Raw genomic sequence first — 24245 nt, 5'->3', positions numbered from 1 at the left:
ATGTCATGGTGTGGGAACTTCCTTAGCATCTCCTTATACCGATCTCAAGCCTCACATAGAGATTCACCAGTTTGCTGAGCAAACTGAGGAAGCGCTTTCCTGATTACAGCCGTCTTCGCCATAGGAAAGAATTTAGTGAGAAACTTTTGAGCAAGATCCTCCCATCTGGTGATAAACCCTGGTAGTAGAGAATGTAACCAGCACTTCACTTTATCCCTCAAAAAGAATAGGAATAGTCGCAGCTTAATAGCATCTTCAGTCACATCCTTGTACTTGAAAGTGTCACAGATCTCGATAAAATCCCTGAGGTGCATGTTGGGGTCTTCAGTAGGAGAACCCCCAAACTGAACTGAGTTCTGTATCATCTGAATCGTGCTCGACTTGATCTTAAAAGTGTTATCCGTGATGGCTGGTCTGATGATGCTTGACTGAATATCATTGATCTTCGGCTGAGAATAGTCCATCAAAGCCTTAGGATTATCTGCTTGATCTCCCATCTCTATTAAAGGTGGTTCTTTAATTTTCTCTTCTTCTTTTACTTTCTCTTCATCCTCAAAATCTTCCCTTCGCTCCCCTACAACTTTTTCCTAGTCTTTATCCAGAATTCTCCTATGAGCTCGCCAACGCATATGCATACACGATCGCTAGAGTACCTGAAACATGACAAGAAAAAGAGTAAGTAAGTAACATTGTTCGAGTCAATGAACTTTAACGATCACTGATGACAAACACATAAATTAAAAGTTAACACTACAGTCCCCGACATCGGCGCCAAAAACTTGTTAGGGCTAAACATGCAATAATATTCATGCAAGTATACGCGATCGCAAGTAATATATAATTATTTCTAGTTCTTTCCCACAGGGACTGGTTTAGGTTAACTATGTGATTTATGCACTTATACACCAATGATATGGTTATTATTCAATGTTAAGATGATAACAATTTGGGTTTGATTATTAACTACAAATTAAACTAGCAATTATAACTAAGAGATTAAAGAGAGTTGGATATTATATAACATAAACATGAGATTCTAACTTCATTAAATACTTCATTCAATACCCTTATTGATCTTAACCTTAGCATGCAGTGGTGATGATACTAATCAGATAACACGAAACTGCTAAACGCCAACTTTCGTTACATGAATAATATACTACCAGACATCAACAAAAGAGATAGAAGCTGACAACATAATGGCTTAATGCACAAGTTATCTATCATGATTATGTAGGGCAGGTAAGATGGTTAAAATTACCTACGAATCATGCATAACAATAACACATGAACCTATGCTAACATGGCAAGTTCTAAATCCTTAAATTCACTGTCGCTTCATTAAAGATTAACACATTATCTTATAAGTCCGCGACACTCATAACACGAATAAGTACAACTAATACTAGGTTATCATACAATCACCACACACTAAGGTATTGAAACAATTTTACTAAAGAAATCCATAAATAAATCCGCTAGAACCCCACAATAATGATTATCCCATAATCGGACTCATCATCAACGTGGGTTCCGATGAAAGCATGGTATAATAAATGTAGTCTTTATACTGAATAAATAATAAACCAAGTACGAAATAAGAGTATAGGTTCACGAATAAGAAAACTAGCATCCAAAGTTACAACTTAGAACAAAGAATCACAAATAAAAATAAGATCTTCTTCACCTTCGTTGAATCGTGCTAAAACGGTCTTCTTACACCTTCTCCTTGTGCTATGGTACGTCTCCTTATGAAAAACGTCCTTTATTTATGTATATATAGCAGCTCACGCAAAGTAGAAGTCCTCCAATTAGAAGCCAGGTAAAATCAGGATTTTAACATCCCGACCCGGCACGGCCGCGCTTTTGATCACCGCGGGCGCGCTGTCTCTGAAGTTTGGGCGCGGGCGCGCTTGATCAGCGCGGGCGCGCGCTTGATCAGCGCGGGCGCGCTGGCCTTCTGGAGAAAAATATATTTTTCATCTTTTCTTGCTGCAATGAGTTGGTTTCCCGAGCTTTATTCCTTGAACACCATCCTAACACCATATTAGCATAAAAACAGTGCTAATTCACCTGAATCTCGGATTAAAGCCTGAAATGCAAAAATGCTAGAAAACACATTAAAACACCAACAATTTGAGTATCAAAGCATCAATTCACAGCTTAATGGAGCGTTATAAAGTGTCATAAATGCCACACAACAGCAAGGTTCTAGTTGAAAGACTCGAACGTTGAAGTAGGACTAACGATAGTCTGATGTTTAGTCGATAAAGCTCACCAAGAAAAGTAACTATAACCATATCTTTCATGGTTCAGTACTTTTGAATAAATATGGTTGCATTATTTGATTAACGTATTCATACTTGATCAAAATGATTTAATTTACGCATTCCCTTGTTTTAAAATTCTGTTTTATTCAAATTTTTTTTGGGGAATAGTAACTCGTGGATTACCTATCTCTATTTACTATTGATATTCGAAAAGTTTTTGGAACATATGTTGTAATAAATATTATTTTAAAACTAGATAGGCATAAACGGATTTGAAAACTGGATAAAGTGGAAATGTTTTGTCCACCTATGTCGTGAAATGTTTTGTCCACCTATGTCGTGGAATGTTTTGTCCACCTATATCATGGAATGTTTTGTCCACCTATGTCGTGGAATTTGGAAAGAAGTAAAAAGGGAAATTAGGTAATCTTTTGGAGTTGTGTAAGAGGCCTATTATTCAGTAATGGCCCAACAGATGTGGCATAAGAGGCTAATGCGGTTGTGTACATTATTTAACCGAATAGTCCAGCATGGGGAAGACCTAGCCAGTCTCCCAATTCCGGAACACATTCTTTATTCTGGACAACCGTTAGTTGTTAGACTTATCAGCTATCTTCACCTGTTGAATGTCCAATATGACTGATTCATTCAATTTTGAAAATGTTTAAAGTCAATTTATTCAGAAAAAGGCTAGCATGCCAAAGTCAAAGTTTTGGAACTCTTTATTCTGTTTATATTGTGTTTGGTTTTGGAAAAGCATGCTTGTATAATGTGATTTCCAGTTCTTAAAAAGGATTTAAACTTTTTACTTAATCATTGGTAAGAAATCTATAACCTATTTATTAATATATCTGGTACTGCTGAGCATTCGTTGGCTCATTGTTTTTTATATCTCTATATTACCTTATTTCAGTCTCCTAGAGATCGAGTGCCTGCTAGAAGACCTATTGTTAACTGTAGCCAGGGTAGAGTGTCTGCTCCTTCTCTATCAAGTTCTTATGAGGTAGTTATGCCAGACCTGTTGTAGGTCTATTGAGTTGCTGTAATAAGACAGTTGTATCAGACTTGTTTAAATGAATTTGGTAGTGTAATAGTTGGGTAGCCTAAATCATACTTAAATATGGAAAAGATCTTGGAAAGGGGGTTGTGTTTATGGACTATTATTGAGTTGGTTGTGTTCTATTTATGGTTTGTTGATGTTCATGATGTCAACTCCTGACCCCGAGGTTGAGGCCGTCACAGGTTGGTATCAGAGCTACAGGTTTAAGTCCATGATTTAGTTTAGGAATAGAGTCAAAAAGGTGTAGGACATTGTATTCGAAGGTGTGAGTCAGCAACTCATTCAGAGGAGCGAGTCTAAGAGTCCAGTCGAAGGTTTCGAAGGCGTAACCCTGACATCTATTAAGGTTTTGATGGAACCGCCCTAACTTTTAGTGTGTTTCCCTCGTATAAATATATATTATTAGTGACAGAGCCCGATAGAGATTTCTAGTTCTCCCTCACGAGAGAGCGGGTCTGATTCCGAGAGTTCAGATTTTGAACGAACCCTTGATGTCTTGACTGGAGAGACCTCAGTGCCATCCTAATATGTCACTCTTCCATGCCTAGTGATGTCATTGGACCGAGTGTACAACCTCGGTGGGTTCAGTTAGTATGTTATGATATTAGTCAGCGGCTGCTAGGATAGCCAAGTTTTGTTGTGTATGTGGATTAGTATTGTTGTTGTATCTTGAACCCTTCTTAAGTTATATTTTATTTCCCATAATGATAATGTATCACCAAATAAATTTCTTTTTCTGTAAGAAAGTCAAACCTCGAAATAAGAAAACCCAAGGTTGTGTTGATTTCATCATAACCCAGATTCTCCTCCCCATCCATTAATTTTCTATTTAATCATTGTTTCCTTCCTCGGTAATTCTATCGGTTGATTGTGGCATACAATTCATATGGTTTGACTATTTGTCCGTGTGACAAAAGGCCGGGTGGGACGCCGCCTAATTATGCGTTGTAAACTATATGGTACTAAGACTGGAAATCTTATGTACTTGTATGGTTGCTTTCAGTCATATCTACATATTCTTCGCCTATCTTTCCTTTATAATTGATTCATTGATTTCAGAATTCCATTTGATATTCCATGGCAATGAATTTCATCAGTAACCTCTGTAGTTAGATGGTCCTAGTTATAGAAGGCAAAAAAAAGTTGACTGTCAGGAGGAATGAAGGCTCTATATCAAGTTGTTTTTTCAGCAATGAAGGCAGCAGAAACGATTCAAGATCCAATGACGAAGGTTGAAGCCTTAAAAAAGTTAATTCAGTGGTTGGCGAGTCACTTGCAGATGATATGAAATTGCCTTTAGAAGGATGGTTGGTTGAAACTCGGACCAGGGTGCCAGCAGGGTCCATAGTTCCTTAAATTTGATTCGGCTTACTAGTTTTCCCCATATAGCTTGTGGAGGATATAGCTAGCTCAATTTTTTTGTGTATCATATTAGTTTAGCTAATGTATTGAGTAGATATACTATGATGTTTAGTATCTTTATATTCCAGTTTTCCTGCACTGTTGTTGATTATGCTACTATCATTGTTGCTATTGTTGCTAGTGTTGCTAATCTAGATATCTTTTATAAATGGACCCTGATAATAAAGTTATGGGTGTTTTGATTGGGAAGCATTTTCCTGATACAGGTGCGCCGTTTAAACGGTGATATTTCCAGTTATACATTCTTATTATGTTTTTAAATAAATTTAATGCTATATTTCAGGAAAATGCCACCCAAGAAAGCTACCCAATCTAAAGGAAATAGTAGTATTTTTGCTGAGGGTCCATCTATAAACAAAATTCTAGATTTGTTGTGCCAGCAACAACCACAACATCAGCAACTAATCCAACAGATTCAGCAGCAGCAACTACTATTGCAGCAGTAACATCAATGAGTGAACCAGACTGTTAATTTTAAATCCTTCCGGAATGTTAAACCTCCTGAGTTTAAGGGTGAGCCTGATCCAGTAGCTTCTGGAGCATAGTTAAAAGAAATAGAGAAAGTTTTCAACCTCATCCAAGTAAGCGGTAATCTTAAGACCGACTATGCAAGCTATTTCTTAAAAAATGAAGCAAATTACTGGTGGGAGTCAACCAGGGCATTGGAAGGAGAGGGGCATGTCCTATGGGCTAGGTTTACTGAGTTGTTTTTAAAAAAATATTTCCCTGACTGTCTGCAAAATCAAATGGAGATTGAGTTCTTAGAATTGAAGCAAGCCGAAAGAAGTGTAGCAGAGTATGATGCTAAGTTTATGGTGTTAGCTAGATTTGCACTAGACTATGTAAAATCTAAAGCTCAGAAGCAAAGAGGTTTCAAGAGGTAATGAAATCAGAAATTCGGAGTGGAGTTGTAATTCTACAACTGAAGACCTTCACCTCGGTAGTTCAAGAAGCCATGGTAATAGAGAGTGATCAGAAGTTAACCACTAGAGAAAAAGAAGATAAGAAGCGAAAACTAGGTGATGTGGAAGAAAAACAAGATCAAGAGGGATTTACTTTGAAGTTTCAGAAAAAAAATTGGAAAGAATAGGGATAAGGGACTTAAAAGACAAAGTTTTTCTTCAAACAGGCCTACTAACACTCCAGTCAGTTCTAACCAAGTCAAGTCGGTCAGGTCGCCTATAACGGAGTGTAAAAAATATGGTAAAAGGCATGGTAGAGTGTGCAAAGCAAATATTGAATGTTTCAAGTGTGGAAAGAAAGGATACTATACATTGGAGTGTAGAGTGGAAAATCCAAGAGTCGCCTGTTATAATTGTGGCAAGGTAGGACATCTTTCCAAGAACACTAGGAGTGTTTCTCAAGATAGTATGTGGGGTAGTGCATCGAAAGGCCCGACATCCAGTACACCCAAGGCTAGGACTTTTAAAATAAATAAAAGGTCAACTGCTCAAAGTTCTGATGGGGTAGAAGGTACATTCTTCCTTAATTTCATACCTATTAAAGTATGTAAGGCATATCTAGTATTTAGTCGATAAAGCTCAATAAGGCAAGTACCTCTGACCATATCTTTCCTGGTTCAGTACTTTTGAATAAATATGGTTGCATTATTTGATTAACGTACTCATACTTGATCAAAATGATTTAAGTTACGTATTCCCTTGTTCTAAATTTCCATTTTATTCAAAGTTGTTTTGGGGAATAGTAAATCGTGGGTTACCTATCTCTATTAGCGATTGATATTCGAAAAGTTTTTGGAACATGTACTGGAATAAATCTTATTTTAAAATGAGATAGGTATAAACGGATTTGAAAACTGGATAAAGTGGAAATGTTTTGTCCACCTATGTCGTGGAATGTTTTGTCCACCTATGTCGTGGAATGTCCAGTCTACCTATGTCGTGAAATATTTTGTCCACCTATGTCGTGGAATTTGGAAAGAGGTAAAAAGGGAAATTGGGGTGCGTAAGAGGCCCGTTATTCGGTTATGGCCCAGTAGATGGTGGCGTAAGAGGCTAATGCGATTGTGCACACTGTTAATCGAATAGTCTAGCATGGGGGAGACCTATCTAGTCTCCCAATTCTGGAACACATTCTTTCTTCTGGACGGCCGTTAGTCACTGTCCGGTGATGATAGACATATCAATTATCTTCACCTGTTGAACGCCCGATAGGACTAATTAATTCAATTTCGAAAATGTTTAAAGTCAATTTATTCAGAAAACGGATAGCATGCTAAAATCAAAGTTTTGGAACTCTTTATTCTGTTTATATTGTGTTTGGTTTTGGAAAAGCATGCTAGTATAATGTGGTTTCCAGTTCTTAAAAAGGATTTCAACTATTTTACTTAATCGTTGGTAAGAAATCTAAAACATGTTTATTCATATATCTACTACTGCTGAGCATTCATTGGCTCATTATTTTGTATATCTCTATATTACCTTATTTCAGATGCCTAGTGATCGAGTGCCTGCTAGAAGACCTATTGGTAACTGTAGTCGGGGCAGAGTGTCATCTCCTCCTCTATCAACTTCTTATGAGGTAGTTATGTTAGACATGTTGTAGGTCTGTTGAGTTGCTGTAATAACACATTTGTGTCATACTTGTTTAAATGAATTTGGTAGTGTAATAGTTGGGTAGCCTAAATCATAATTAAACCTAGAAAAGATCTTGGACAGGGGGTTGTGTTTATGTAATATTATTGAGTTGGTTGTATTCTATTTGTGGTTTGTTGCTGTTCGTGACGTCAACTCTTGACCCCGGGGTTGAGGACGTTTCATCTGTGCAGAATCTATTAGGTCTGTGACCCTCCTTTGTCTAGTGAATCTTGACCATTGATCTTGTATCCTTCGAGCTGTATTTGTAGTGTTTTCAATTTAGTGATATAATTTTTTGTTGACTAATAATCTTGAATCTTCAAGTTGTCTGCATTCTGAATTATGAAGCTTTTTGTCGAGATCTCTTTTATTTTGTAGAGATGTCATATTCGATAAGAAAAATGACTTATCGATATCTTAAGTTCTCTATATGTCTTTTTGACTTGTCGAGATCTCCAGTTCTCTACAGGTAGAATGACTTGTCGATATTTCCAGTTCTCTACATAAGTTTTTGACTTGTCGATATCTCCAGTTCTCTACATGAGGATTTAACTGGTAGATATCTCTAGTTCTCTAAATGAAAAATTGACTTCTCGATATCTTCAGTTCTCTACCTGGACTTTTGGACTTGTCGATATCTGAGTTCTCTACATGCAGATTGACTTTTTGATATCTCTTAGGACTTCTCTATAAGTCATTTTGGAGTTCTCGACATACTTCTCGATATTCCTTGATCTGTGACTTGTCGATATCTGACTTAAAATATTTTTCCTAGAAGAACATTATTCAATTTCAGCTGCTACACTTCTCTATGAAGCATGATCATGAATGATCTTCTTCCAGAGTTTATTTCATAGTTTAATGGCTGGTCACAGAAAAATTCTCCAGTCTAATCTACTTAACGTTTTTATAGACTCAAGAAATACAATTATAAAATACAATTTTATGATGATTTGCAGTCGATTTATGCTAATTAATTTAACAAACGATTCCCGGATAGTAAACTTCGATTATTAAGGTTTATGTAAATTTTTAATTTGAAAGTTTTTGATTTTGAATGATCTGAGGTTAGTTAGGTGTTAGGGCTTTGATTGTATGTTGAATATGCTTTGATTTGAGCTATTAAAATCAAAGTTTCATGTACAAGCAAAGAAAATCGATAGTTGGACGGAAAATCTTGAGCTTTGATCGGAGATGGAGTTCCACGGGTTATTCAGGGAAGTTGTGCCCGGAGTTGAGTTGTGTTGATTTGGAATTCAATCCAGCTCAAAAACAAACCAAATGGTTATGTTTTTTTGCCTGAAAATGGGTTACCGGAATCCTGGTCGGTCACCGTATTTTAGGAATTTTCCGGTCATGTTCTTCATGACCCGGATTTGACCCGTTTGACCTGTTCATTTGACCCACTTTTGATATGTTTTGTCAGAAATTCTTTTTTCTGACAAATGTTTCTGGAATTCTATTTTATTTTTATTAATTATAAAAATCAGTTTTATTTATTTTATAAATTGATTAATTAATTAATTTAATTAATTCATTTATTTTATAAATAATTCTAAAATATTTTCTAAAATTCGAGATTAATTATTTATTATTTATTTATTATTTATTCACTATTTAATAATTATTTAAAAATGATTAGTTATTTTGATAATTAATCAATTTATTTTTAATAAATCATAATAAATTCATTTTAATTCCAAAAATTATGGAAAAATCATTTTTAATTCTGATCTTTCCTAAATAATTATTTAAAAATATTTTTGAGGTTCAATTATTTTGAATAATTAATTATATTGAACAATAATTGAACCGTTTATCCAATTTAAACGAAACAAAACCCCTTCGACTCCGAAAAATGATCTTTTTCCAATAAAAATAGTTTTAAATCCTAATTTGTTTTGGAAGCGAGTCGTATTTCGATATTTATTTACTTATAGACCCTATTACGTATAGAGATGAGTCCAATAAATTTCGAAAATTAGGAAACGAGCCAGATATTGTTCGATAATGCGAATAGTGATCAGATTTATATTCTAAAAATTATTTTTAAACCTAAAATGACTATGTGAACTATGTGCTATGTGAATTATGTGGTTAATCGAGTCCAACTTGTTAGTACTTGATATACAAATCAATTGTAAGCGTACGAATAAACGATAAGGGCAACGTGAAGTTGGTGTGAGACGTGATCGAGATACATGTCGACTAAATAAGCATCTTTCTCTTATAGATACGAAGCCAACAAGGCGGACCAAGCCAGTGTTAGAGAACGGTGATATACATGCGGTAGATTGTGTAACAGGCAAGTTTTTCCATACTCTAATTCAGAATAGTGAATTGTTTTCTCTTATTCAGATTCTTATCGCAGTTTAACACTGATAATTTCTGTTCATATACACTGATACACAATTATTATTCCTTTGTTCAAATTTTAGTTCGATTCCTGATTTCTCTTAATTCACTAAATACTCTATTCATATTCCAATAGATTATACATATATATCCTGATATATTTTAATATTGGGATACATCAAAGCATACTGATTATTCCGGTTGCTCATTTGTGGATTCGATGGTGATGGTTAGGATCAGGTATACACTTGATCCTATGGATCAGGAATTAACCGAATCCTTGTTTTGGGTTGTTGAGCCTGAGTACCCGACTGGATCTATACATAAAGGTATAGATCTGTACTGTATCCTGATTGATCAGCAGGATATAAGTGCGAACTTGTGTCTAGTCTAGTTTATTGATACTCGCCGATAGTGGCCTTCGTTCCCTCTTGCAGAAATACATAGTTACCGATACAATCAGATTACCGGTTCATTTAGCTTTCTTATAATACTGTTTATATATTGTGGACTTGTTGAGTAAATTTTGGCTCACCCTCTTTGTTGTTATCCACCTTATTTGTTATCAGTCAAGAAAAAGAATGAAACATATCCGGACTCGTGTCGTGAAGAAGCGTGTCAAGTATTGGGATCCTGTTATACCAAAAGTACTAATCCCGATCCAGGAAGAGAGCTTTGAGCTTCCTGAGCAGGTGTAGTGTAGATAGATGTTGTGAGTTTGAATAAAAATGAATTTAGTTTAAAACTTGTTTAGATAATGGTTTGTAATAAAGAGAGTTCTATGGATTTTAAATTTGGTTTGTAATAAAGATAGTGTGTTATTCTTGTCTTTATACTTTAACTTTAAAAGATCCTGGATAAATGTAAAGGGGTTAGATATAGTGTTGCATAATTGTTATACAGGTTTGTATTATAACGAAGATTAGCAAGTAACCCTAGATCTAGACCCCGTATTTGGAGGGCATTACAACTTCAGATCTAAGGACCATTACATCATTATCACTGTGAGAATTACTTATGACACAACAGACATGTAGAATCTCATATAGGGTCTGTCCAGCACCATGTATATTTACATATTCCTGTGTTTTTTACTTTAGTATCAGTCAACAAACACAACAGTCTTAATGCATTATTATTGTCCCATAATAATAATACTCGACTAGGGACCTTTAGGAATATTGATACTATTCGCATAATCTCATTTATAAGTCACGTACTTAGAGTTATAAAACTGCATCATATTCGAAGGACGTTTATTAATCTAAAATTTATTTCGTAGTAAATTAAGAATTAATAAATTATAATGGGAATAATCGATAGAACATAAACATGCATTAGTTTTGTTTTGTAATTTTTGTGTCTGTTTATGCTTGAGGACAAGCATCGATTCAAGTTTGGGGGTGTGATAAGTGGATTTTATATCTACTTGGAACGCTTCATTATAAGCTTAAGTTGGTGTTTTGGACTCAAGTTATTGGTATTTTTTATGTGTTTTTATATTTTGTGCATGACAGGAATTAGTTGGATGAATAAATGACCTTTTCAAGGAAATATGCTGAAAAGAGGTCAGATTCTAAGTCAAGACCATTCTTATGTTGAAGAGCATCTCGATACCTTCACAATGACTATTGGATCGCCAAATTCTGACAGACGGAACTCAAGATACAGTAGAAACAAGAAACTGAAGGAAATCCAGAGGCACGGCGAGCCCGCGCGGGAAGCAGGGCTGTAACACCCCCAAATCCGGGGTCGGGGATCCGGGTTGTCACGAGTTCCATTTCCCTTAATAACACCCAATCTTAATAATTACTCAACTACCCTGTACTGTGACCCCACAATAAACACACACACCACACGTTATAGTCTCAGAGATGAATATCCAAAATAATCACAAGTCTTTGAATCCACAATTTAAAGTTATTACAACCCAAAATGATTACTTGATAAATTTACAGTTAATTGCCATTATCTGCCACAAGTTATAATTATACATAATTTGATTCTCAAAATAGAATGCCTGATCTACCAATAGATCTACCTCTGCAGCTATAGCAGCTACAACATCATCGGGAAGACGCGGGACGCTTCCCACGTGCTTGCGATGGGTCTGCTGGAGTCTGGCATCTTTCCTAACTGTTATTGTGTGATGAAGAAATAAAGCAAGAGTGAGCCTGACAGCTCGCAAGATAATACGTAGTGATAATAATAATATAAGTATCTAAATGGATACTTACTAGAATCTTTTATCAAGTGTAAGATAATTACTTACTAGATATAAGTAAAAACAAGGGATGAAGTTACCAAATACTTCCCTACACTTATATCATTTATAAAGCTACTTGAACTACCACTGTTCAAAGTATTAAGAGTTTTAAACAGTTTATCACATAGATGAGACTATAAGACAAGATTTGAATAGATTAAATCTTTGAAATATTATTAAAGGAAATGAAGTTATGATATACTTCATTAAGTTCTGATATATATATATATATATCCACATATACATCTTCTTTATACAATTTCCTGAAAACCTCTATCATGTAAAGTATGAACATAATTGCAATATCCAATAAATTTGGAAAGGAAAAGAATTTGGCATAAACCAGATATCTTGCTGATCAGGCAAAGATACCCATAAGTAACCTTTTCTACTAGTAGATGGACGAATTCCCCACTGGTCATCACCCTGGTCTCAATAGGACCTTATGCTGGACTGCCACTCAGCCACTTATGCATTTGATGGACTCCCACTGAGCCACTTACACTATCATGGACGCCCACTGAGCCCATGTTGCTTATGTCGACTCAATAGATGGACTTACTTCCCGAACGTTGGGTAAGTAATCAATTCATTTACCAAAACTGTAACCGTGTTACGAATATAAAATACACCACAGAGCCGGATCCCTCAGGTTTTGAGCGAGTATTTAAATCCCCTTAAAAAGGAAGATCTTAAATATAAAAATGAGTTTTGGGATCCGCTCTAACTTTTAAAAATCGTTTTGAAGACTCGAAAACACTTTAAAGAGTGTTTGGAGTAAAGCTGATTTAATGAAGTAAATCAGTCCCTAGAATATTTAGAAAATGTCTGAATATTATTATTTAAATAATATTCCCATAAAGAATAATCTTTATAAAATAATTGAAGTAGAAGTATTAAAACTTATACTTGAAATGAGTATTAAATAACCAAAGATATACTTATATGAAAGTACTATCTTTATTTGAATAATCGAAAATAAGTTTGATTACTTACACCTTATTCTTTAATAAAATAAAGAACAAATCTCAGCAAATAACCGGAGTCATAGATCCTCAAATGAATATTCAAAAATATTCATTAAATAATATAAACTGAGTCATAAGCCCTCGAATGAATATTCAAATAATATTCAATAAATAATATAAAAGAGTCATAAGCCCTCGAATGAATATTCAAATAATATTCAAATAATAAAATAAAAGGAGTCATAAGTCCTCGAATGAATATTCAAAATAATATTCATTTAATAAAATAAAGAAGTCATAAGCCCTCGAATGAATATTCAAATTAATATTCATTTAATAAAATAAAGAAGTCATAAGCCCTCGAATGAATATTCGTAATAATATTCATTTAATAAAATAAAGGAGTCATAAGCCCTCAAATGAATATTCGTAATAATATTCATTAAATAAAATAAAGTTATCGAATAAACCTTATTCGATTAATAGTTTTAAAAACTATATCAATATATATATATATATAAATATATATTATCCTCGGGAGTCTCGCCTCCCGGTTTTAGAAAAAGTTCACCTTTTGATCCCCTATACTAAGGGTATACGCAAATACCGCTTATCTCTAGCATAGGTATTATGCAACGAATAAGCATTTGAACCAAAAGATATATAAATCAAGAATACGAAACAGGCATGCATATATACCATATCACATGCTACAATATATCGCAAGAATTTGCTAATAACAAATATGCATTTATCACAAGATCATGCATATACACATATACATCACAACAACAGTATAACGGGTAGAAAACTTGCCTGAGCGACTGGGGGTTACAAATGGCTCGGGACGAGTCTGGTAACCTATAAACAACATATAAGTTGTAATTAAACCGAAGTCACTTGTAAATCTATACTTTAACCAAATTAGACTCTAATGCTCGCTTTGCGCTTACTGATTCTCTTAAGTCGCTCGAGTACCCTCGGCTCCACCATTTTTAATAAATTAACCATTACGAGTTTTAAGGCGATTCCTTCGCGAATGTCTTACCAACTGCCTATTACACTTTACATATTTGTTTCATACTCCAATTAGTCCTTTAAGGTCTTTAACCTATATTTCAAAGTAAGGCGAGGGGTAATATTTCGTTCGCGAACGTCGTTACTTAAAACGGCCGTTTCTCCTAAACCGTACATCGGAATCAAACGAACCACATATCAAAACGAAGATCGTAACATGAACTATCTAAACATGGAAATGGTCAAAACCTAGCAGGGAGTTCTCGGGTCCTAATGTTATGAATAAAAGCAGTCTAAAGTAAATCGGACATTACGACGGCTATGTTTACGCGATTTCCAAATATTTTACCATTCCAAATCATATCAATCCAACTACCAATCAACAACAACTCAAGATACACATCAATACTACTTATTTCAGTCATAATAAGCTCAAGGATCTCAATCCAAGCATATATTATAACATCTCCAAATTCAACTAAACTACTTAACAATTAAGCTTGAATCATGCTTATCATTCAAATTACTACTCATCCATCCAAAACATCTCCAAACTTCAACATTCAAACTTATTACTAAAGGGTGTGAAGATTTATACCTTTCTTGGAGGGTGGAAAGTTACTAGGAAGCCTTATGGAACCTCCTACAAGCTTGATCTTTCCAAAGAAATCAAGAACACAAAGTTAGGCTTTGAAGTTTCTAAAAGTCTGATTTAAAGAACTGTAAAAATGAGGGTCTTACCATGCTTATTTGGAAGATACTTGTGAACAAGAGTTGTAGGACATCTCAATACCTTTCCAACGAGCTATAGAAAACAACATTTGAGTGAGTATTGAAGGAGATATGGCAGTTTGAAGTTGCTGGGTTTGTTTTAGCCGAGAGCTTTCTTCTTGAAATGGGAAAGTCAACTTTCAATTTGTATTTGTGTTATGATATTTGTTGGTTGGTTGCTTCCTTTTGTCTTGGAATTAAATTAAATTTTTACCATGGTGAAAAATGTGTGGCTCACAATCAACCAACCAATCCTTCCCACTTGTCATGCTTAGGTCATCAAGCTTAGGTCATCTTGTTACACTTGTCTTCTTCTTGTTGGTTTGATGACATCATCATCCCTAACCTCCTTGATTAACTCCTAATTGCTTGCCTAATGACCGCTGATCTGTTATACGGTTCGCTTAACTTTCGTTCTCGTTTATCGTTGGAGGAATCATATCCGGGATCTTATCACTTGGGTTCCCCTAAACCTTCCTCAATATTTTATATTCCTTTTTATGATCCCCTCTTAAAATCCTTGAATTTAAATCCTATTTATCCTGTTACCTTATACTCACTTCTTTCTGTATCTGGTGGATTTCCGGAAAAAATCAAAGTGTTCGGAATTGTATTCTGACGATCTTTACATACACTTATATATCATGTAGAGTACTAATAAAATCTCAGAATATCAATAACAGAACCCCTACATAGTGTGGCATGAAAAGTTTTCTTATTCAGCATAATCAGCAAAATCACTATTCATAAGGGTTTCAAAAATTCCAAAAATTGGGGTTATTACAGTCTCCCCTCCTTAAAAGGATTCCGTCCCGGAATCAGATAGAAAATGAATAGGGATACTTTCTTAGCATTACACTTTCTAACTCTCAAGTAAATTTTCCCACATTGTGGTTCTGCCATCAAACTCTGAATAGTTTGATAACCCTTCTCCTAAGCACTTGTTCCTTTTTCAATCTATAACCCTTCCTGGTTGTTCCATGTAGGTTACCTCTGGTTGCATGTCTATGCGCTCATATGCCCCTATTTATATGGCAACCGAATTACACTTCCTTAACATTGATACGTGAAACACGTTATGACTTGCTACATGTTCTGGGGTAAGGCTAGCTCATATGCTAACTTCCCAATACTTCTTAATATATCCAAGGGTCCGACAAATTGTGGACTTAGCTTTCCTTTCTTTTCGAATCTCATTAATCCTTTCCAAGGGTTTCCAAGGGGATACCTTTAACAATACTAGGTCCCCTACTTCCTATTCTTTGTCCTTTCGTGTCAAATCAACATACTTCTTATGTCCATCTTGGGTTACTACCAGTCGTCCTCTGATTAGATCTATTATATCCTTGGTCCTTTGGACTACTGCGGGTCCGAGCATCTTGCGCTCTACAACTTCATCCTAACATAAGGGAGATCGACATTGTCTTCCCTCAAGGATCTCATAAGGCGACAACTCGATAATGACATAAGATCTATTGTCGTAAGAAAACTCAATCCGTGTTAAGTGATCATTCCAATTTCTTTCAAGTCTATTGCACAAACTCTCATTATAGCTTTTAGCATTAGAGCTTTTGCTTCTCAATACCCATTCTTTTCCAGTTCGTAATCGCTACTACCTTTCGTTCCTAATATTATACTGGTTACACTTTTGCTCGTTAGCATTCTATAACCTTTTAATAATTGCGTCAACCTTAGTATCACGAACGCGTTAGATTCGGAATACCACTGCACTGATACTACTTTCTTTCTAGCTGCTTCCATCTTCGAAAGCTTGATCCATCGTATAGAAGTAAAAGATTTTATTGAGAGATCACTATGATCATGAACACTTGTTACATCGCATAGTTAGTACAGAAGGTGGCCAGCCTTTAGTACTTGACAAACAATTAAACAATAGATGGTATCCTACTAGGCTTCTATCACACAGATAGATAGTCATTCGGCAATACCTCCTCTTCTGGAAGGGTTGTTCTTCTCAGCTTATACAAAATGAAAAGGAGAGAAAAAAACGAATTGAAGAGAATTATATATGAAAAAGTACTGCCACAATATCTGGCTTGGAATCTACCTCTGAACTATAGAGGTTTGTTATAGGAGAACAATATATTTATATATATCAACATCAAGTATTATAGCATCGTATTTTGCATGCCTAAATATTTTGCTATTCCGTCCATCAATCTACGGACCCATGCTCTTGCTTGAGCTCATAAACAATCACCTTTGAAACTCCCTCGACATCGAAAATCGAATCTGGGATTTCATTCTAGACATCATCATTACTAGAATTTTATGCTTGCACCGCAACCTTCCTCGTATAGTAATACGACTCTCTATTGATAAGAAGGAATAAATATTCAATAGGTAGACAATCAACTTAATTAGTCTATCAATGATGACTTATATATCACCACGACCCGATTAGCGGTACTCAATCTCAACATCCATTCCAATACAATTCTCACGCTTGTAATCGGCTCATTACTCGCAGAATCATTCCTGCATTACTATGGTCCACCACTAACCTACTGTAGTCATTCATTTTCTATGAAATCTTAATATCTAACCATACGGAGTCCATACATGTCATATCAAATTCTTCTAAGGAGGCAACATAATCACCATTCCATGATTCATGAAGAACACTCCTGAACTTGGCGTACATATGACATGAAGCAGATAAAATTGCAGAAGAGTTTCAATAAAATCAACGATAGCAGGTTAATACCATTATTAACCATATGTCTTTATTATGAGACATGAAGCTCAAAGGTTCATTTAGTCCTTTCGTAACATGGTCCTGACTTATCTCAAGATATGACCTTATAAGATAGATAGCCCGCTCACGGCGATTTCATAAATTAAATCTTTACCAAACTACTATCACGGTTGAGTATCGCACAATCATCAGAAGGAATGTCAATCTTTCAAACCATAATACAATCTTCATGGCTTTAACCATTATCACTGTATTCCTCTGGCACGAGCGCCGATAATTGTCTTCTTACACTTAAAGTGTCGGCCACTTCTTTGGCCTTTCCTGATAGTAATATTTCCTTACAATCAATGTCATTTTAACTACCTTCACTAAATTTTTCTACCTCATTTCATATCACTGCTTATGTGAAAATGCTTTTCTTAAGTCCTTGTGATAAAAAAAATCACCATTTTTCCATAAGTCACTGCCTTAGTCTTTAAATGTAAACATTATCATGGCTGACTCTCGATCGTACTTAGAACATCTTTTATCTTAAGTCCTAATTGCCCTGAACAATTTTGACCTTTACTGGTTCGATCCATACTTTCTCGTGGTTTAATACGTGCCCCACTTGGCATCATTATAATTACGCCATATTTCCTTTATCAACATTTCTATTCTTAAGAATTTTGAATATTACCTTTTTCCTTGTAAAACCTCTAAGGTTATCCTTAAATTGTTCCTTCCGTATTCCCTAGATACAGGGCATATCAAAATACCATTTACTAATACTAGAACCATTGTCTATGTACTTCTGAAAAATTTCTTTACTGATCTTTAAAGGTTGTTGTTACCTTGATCCTTTCCAATTCATACTGTCAAAACTCATGTTGTCCCTATTAAGGGTGGATGCCAACCTTTATGCATTCCCCTAGGATTCATCTCAAGTTATCGAAGTTATATCCTTAATTCCACCTCGACAGTCTATAGCAATTTCACAATAGCATCCTTATTCAAACTGAGGTCAACCCATATGGCCTCCAAAAGATAACAATGTTTACCCGCTTTCCTTCCCTAATTTGGTAATGACAACAGGGATGTTCTGGAAGATATTGGTCGTGTTCAACGTGAGCTTCTTCTTAATAATTCCTCATTTACTTTTGTTGTTTATCTCAACAGTCATGTCAATGTTGGGATATCTTTCATACCTGGCGTCTCCCTTTCTGGGTATCAAGCCACCGGTCTTACACTTCACATTCTTGAAGGTCACTTCCTTCATCCAATTTTCCTAATTTCTTACTTCCTTGTCTCCTCAGTCTATCCGCGTCTCATTATTTATCCTTCGAACTATTTCAAGGTTTCCTCGAATCCTCCCAACTTAAAGGGGATAAAGTATATGTATCTCTTATGCCCTCAACCATCAATTTTAACTCATGGTGAATCACCCTCATCCTGATGATTACATACTCTTCTATTTCTATTTCTACGAGTCTTTAGGGTTTCCTCATACCCAACTCCCTTATCATTCCTCAAACTCTATTGCCGTTATATTCCTTTCTCTTATTATTATTTCATGAACTAACACAACATAAGTATTGATTCCAAACATCCCGTCATTCTGGATTCGTGTCCTCAGAACGAATCTTGATAACTTTTACAACTTAGATTCATAATTCATCATACTCATCCACTTTTGTTCTAGCTCCAAAGCTTTTACACTATCTCCTTATCTTTGGGAATTACTTTCCCGAAAACAATTGACTGAACTTAAATCAGTTTATTCTAACCTCTGGCTCCGTGCCTTTCTTGGTCTTTCACCGGCGGGTGGCCTCTCTCTTAGGAGGGTAAGTGACAAAAATAGTCTTTTGAGATTCGTCAATCATTTAGAATCTCAATGATTCTTATATTTCCTTTAGCCAGGCTCTTGCCTCGACTGGGTCAACCTGTTCCTTGGAACTCTGAGGGCTTAGAGACTTACAGGTCCTGAAAGAATTTCCTATCGCACTGTTTCCTCAAGGTGGTGGTTGGGGATAATAGTCTAAGTTCTGTCTAGACAGGTCCATAAATTGCCGTATAGGAGTACCGTCTCGGGTCTCCTTTCCTTACTCGACTTTCTGTTTCCTTAGTATGAAATGTTTCATCCTACTCCCCATAATTGGGGTCATCTTTTAATTTACAATCCTCATTTTCCACTTCATTATGTTATGGGTTCCTTCTATCTTGATGGCGACCTCCCTGACTATCACGTTCAGGGTTTTCTCTAAATCTTATTCCTCAAACTAGCTTTCATCTAAGATTTCATCTTTAGGCTCTTGAACATTTGGAACCCAAATTCTGTAGGAATACCTCATTATTCCTTTATCATCTTTCTCGGTATTAATCTTTTATCTAATTGTTGGCTCTCTGCCTTCATTCATCACTTTTTCTGGCACAATATGCTCTTTTCCAATAATTCGGTCTCTATTGCAATCTCAAACAGCTTTTCGGTACCGGCTCCGGTTACCTTCACTACTATTTCCAAAATCTCTTATAAACTCTCCCAAAGGCATTATCATCTTGAGTCTCTCCTTTTTACTAAGGGCATCAGCCACCACATTGGCTTTCCCCGAATGTTAAAGAATCTCCCAATCATTATTCTTGATTAGCTCTAACTGCCTCCTCTGGCATATGTTGAGCTCTTTCTACGTGAAAATGTACTAGAGCACTTATGGCTGAGGTAATTCTCGCACTTCTCTCCATACAAGTAGTGCCTCCAATCTTTAGGGTAAAACTATTGCCACGAGCCTAAGCTCATGGGCGGGGATATCGAATTTCATATTACCTTAATTGTCTTGACATGTACGCGATTACCTTACCGTGCTTCATAAGCACGCACCCTAAGCCCTTGTGCGAAGCGTCACTACACTTCACAAAATCTCCTTTTCCATCCGGCAACGCCAGCATAGGGGCCATCACCAACCTCTGCTTCAGTTCTTGAAAGCTGTTCTTGCATTTCTCTGTCCATTCGAACTTCTCAGTCTTACGAGTAAGCCGCGTTAAAGGGGCTACTATCTTTACAAACTTGAACGAACCTCCGGTAGTGACCGGCCAATCCTACCTCTGGTAGTCGACCTAACCATGGTCATCAATTCATCAGTGGTCCTTTATCCAATCTTGTCAGGATCCTCCATTGGATCCTCCTCAACAACTATCCCTTCTAGGACAACATCCTCAACCGCTACATCCTCAATATCAACATCATCTGGTCCTGCATTAGGACACTCTATCGGATCCACAATCCGATCTCCAATAAGTAATAAAACATCATCGCGTTGTTGCTCCTCAACCTCAGGGTTCGGTGTCCCGCTACCATATATGATAACGAACTACGCTCCTATCACGATATTTATAAGGGTTCCCATAAGGGTTTTAACTGTCAGTACTACGTTAGGTAGTCCGACTATGAACATGGCAAGAGTTCTTATTATCTTAGTGAACTTATTATCTTAACATCCCATCATCTCTGAGGTTTATAACGCTTAGCTCTGATACCACTTCTGTAACACCCCCAAATCCGGGGTCGGGGATCCGGGTTGTCACGAGTTCCATTTCCCTTAATAACACCCAATCTTAATAATTACTCAACTACCCTGTACTGTGACCCCACAATAAACACACACACCACACGTTATAGTCTCAGAGATGAATATCCAAAATAATCACAAGTCTTTGAATCCACAATTTAAAGTTATTACAACCCAAAATGATTACTTGATAAATTTACAGTTAATTGCCATTATCTACCACAAGTTATAATTATACATAATTTGATTCTCAAAATAGAATGCCTGATCTACCAATAGATCTACCTCTGCAGCTATAGCAGCTACAACATCATCGGGAAGACGCGGGACGCTTCACACGCGCTTGCGCTGGGTCTGCTGGAGTCTGGCCATCTTTCCTAACTGTTGTTGTGTGATGAAGAAATAAAGCAAGAGTGAGCCTGACAGCTCGCAAGATAATATGTAGTGATAATAATAATATAAGTATCTAAATGGATACTTACTAGAATCTTTTATCAAGTGTAAGATAATTACTTACTAGATATAAGTAAAAACAAGGGATGAAGTTACCAAATACTTCCCTACACTTATATCATTTATAAAGCTACTTGAACTACCACTGTTCAAAGTATTAAGAGTTTTCAACAGTTCATCACATAGATGAGACTATAAGACAAGATTTGAATAGATTAAATCTTTGAAATATTATTAAAGGAAATGAAGTTATGATATACTTCATTAAGTTCTGATATATATATATATATATATATCCACATATACATCTTTATACAATTTCCTGAAAACCTCTGTCATGTAAAGTATGAACATAAATGCAATATCCAATAAATTTGGAAAGGAAAAGAATTTGGCATAAACCAGATATCTTGCTGATCAGGCAAAGATACCCATAAGTAACCTTTTCTACTAGTAGATGGACGAATTCCCCACTGGTCATCACCCTGGTCTCAATAGGACCTTATGCTGGACTGCCACTCAGCCACTTATGCATTTGATGGACTCCCACTGAGCCACTTACACTATCATGGACGCCCACTGAGCCCATGTTGCTTATGCCGACTCAATAGATGGACTTACTTCCCGAACGTTGGGTAAGTAATCAATTCATTTACCAAAACTGCAACTGTGTTGCGAATATAAAATACACCACAGAGCCGGATCCCTCAGGTTTTGAGCGAGTATTTAAATCCCCTTAAAAAGGAAGATCTTAAATATAAAAATGTGTTTTGGGATCCGCTCTAACTTTTAAAAATCGTTTTGAAGACTCGAAAACACTTTAAAGAGTGTTTGGAGTAAAGCTGATTTAATGAAGTAAATCAGTCCCCAGAATATTTAGAAAATGTCTGAATATTATTATTTAAATAATATTCCCATAAAGAATAATCTTTATAAAATAATTGAAGTAGAAGTATTAAAACTTATACTTGAAATGAGTATTAAATAACCAAAGATATACTTATATGAAAGTACTATCTTTATTTGAATAATCGAAAATAAGTTTGATTATTTACACCTTATTCTTTAATAAAATAAAGAACAAATCTCAGCAAATAACCGGAGTCATAGATCCTCAAATGAATATTCAAAAATATTCATTAATTAATATAAACTGAGTCATAAGCCCTCGAATGAATATTCAAATAATATTCAATAAATAATATAAAAGAGTCATAAGCCCTCGAATGAATATTCAAATAATATTCAAATAATAAAATAAAAGGAGTCATAAGTCCTCGAATGAATATTCAAAATAATATTCATTTAATAAAATAAAGAAGTCATAAGCCCTCGAATGAATATTCAAATTAATATTCATTTAATAAAATAAAGAAGTCATAAGTCCTCGAATGAATATTCGTAATAATATTCATTTAATAAAATAAAGGAGTCATAAGCCCTCAAATGAATATTCGTAATAATATTCATTAAATAAAATAAAGTTATCGAATAAACCTTATTCGATTAATAGTTTTAAAAACTATATCAATATATATATATATATATATATATAAATATATATTATCCTCGGGAGTCTCGCCTCCCGGTTTTAGAAAAAGTTCACCTTTTGATCCCCTATACTAAGGGTATACGCAAATACCGCTTATCTCTAGCATAGGTATTATGCAACGAATAAGCATTTGAACCAAAAGATATATAAATCAAGAATACGAAACAGGCATGCATATATACCATATCACATGCTACAATATATCGCAAGAATTTGCTAATAACAAATATGCATTTATCACAAGATCATGCATATACACATATACATCACAACAACAGTATAACGGGTAGAAAACTTGCCTGAGCGACTGGGGGTTACAAATGGCTCGGGACGAGTCTGGTAACCTATAAACAACATATAAGTTGGAATTAAACTGAAGTCACTTGTAAATCTATACTTTAACCAAATTAGACTCTAATGCTCGCTTTGCGCTTACTGATTCTCTTAAGTCGCTCGAGTACCCTCGGCTCCACCATTTTTAATAAATTAACCATTACGAGTTTTAAGGCGATTCCTTCGCGAATGTCTTACCAACTGCCTATTACACTTTACATATTTGTTTCATACTCCAATTAGTCTTTTAAGGTCTTTAACCTATGTTTCAAAGTAAGGCGAGGGGTAATGTTTCGTTCGCGAACGTCGTTACTTAAAACGGCCGTTTCTCCTAAACCGTACATCGGAATCAAACGAACCACATATCAAAATGAAGATCGTAACATGAACTATCTAAACATGGAAATGGTCAAAACCTAGCAGGGAGTTCTCGGGTCCTAATGTTATGAATAAAAGCAGTCTAAAGTAAATCGGACATTACGACGGCTATGTTTACGCGATTTCCAAATTTTTTACCATTCCAAATCATATCAATCCAACTACCAATCAACAACAACTCAAGATACACATCAATACTACTTATTTCAGTCATAATAAGCTCAAGGATCTCAATCCAAGCATATATTATAACATCTCCAAATTCTACTAAACTACTTAACAATTAAGCTTGAATCATGCTTATCATTCAAATTACTACTCATCCATCCAAAACATCTCCAAACTTCAACATTCAAACTTATTACTAAAGGGTGTGAAGATTTATACCTTTCTTGGAGGGTCGAAAGTTACTAGGAAGCCTTATGGAGCCTCCTACAAGCTTGATCTTTCCAAAGAAATCAAGAACACAAAGTTAGGCTTTGAAGTTTCTAAAAGTCTGATTTAAAGAACTGTAAAAATGAGGGTCTTACCATGCTTATTTG

At 35.5% G+C, this 24245-nt stretch overlaps 1 non-coding gene across 1 annotated transcript; it reads left to right on the top strand.

Moving 5' to 3' along the window:
• LOC141723087 (small nucleolar RNA R71) lies at positions 1-107 on the top strand. Its single transcript, XR_012576080.1, has one exon. It is a non-coding gene; the product is annotated as a small nucleolar RNA R71 (small nucleolar RNA).
• The last annotated feature ends 24138 nt before the right edge of the window (positions 108-24245 follow it).

The sequence above is a fragment of the Apium graveolens genome, chromosome 4 (genome assembly GCF_009905375.1).
Source record: "Apium graveolens cultivar Ventura chromosome 4, ASM990537v1, whole genome shotgun sequence".
Classification (NCBI taxonomy): Eukaryota; Viridiplantae; Streptophyta; class Magnoliopsida; order Apiales; family Apiaceae; genus Apium; species Apium graveolens.
The sequence above is the reverse complement of the archived record's forward strand: the minus strand, read 5'-3'. Positions and strand labels throughout refer to the sequence as shown.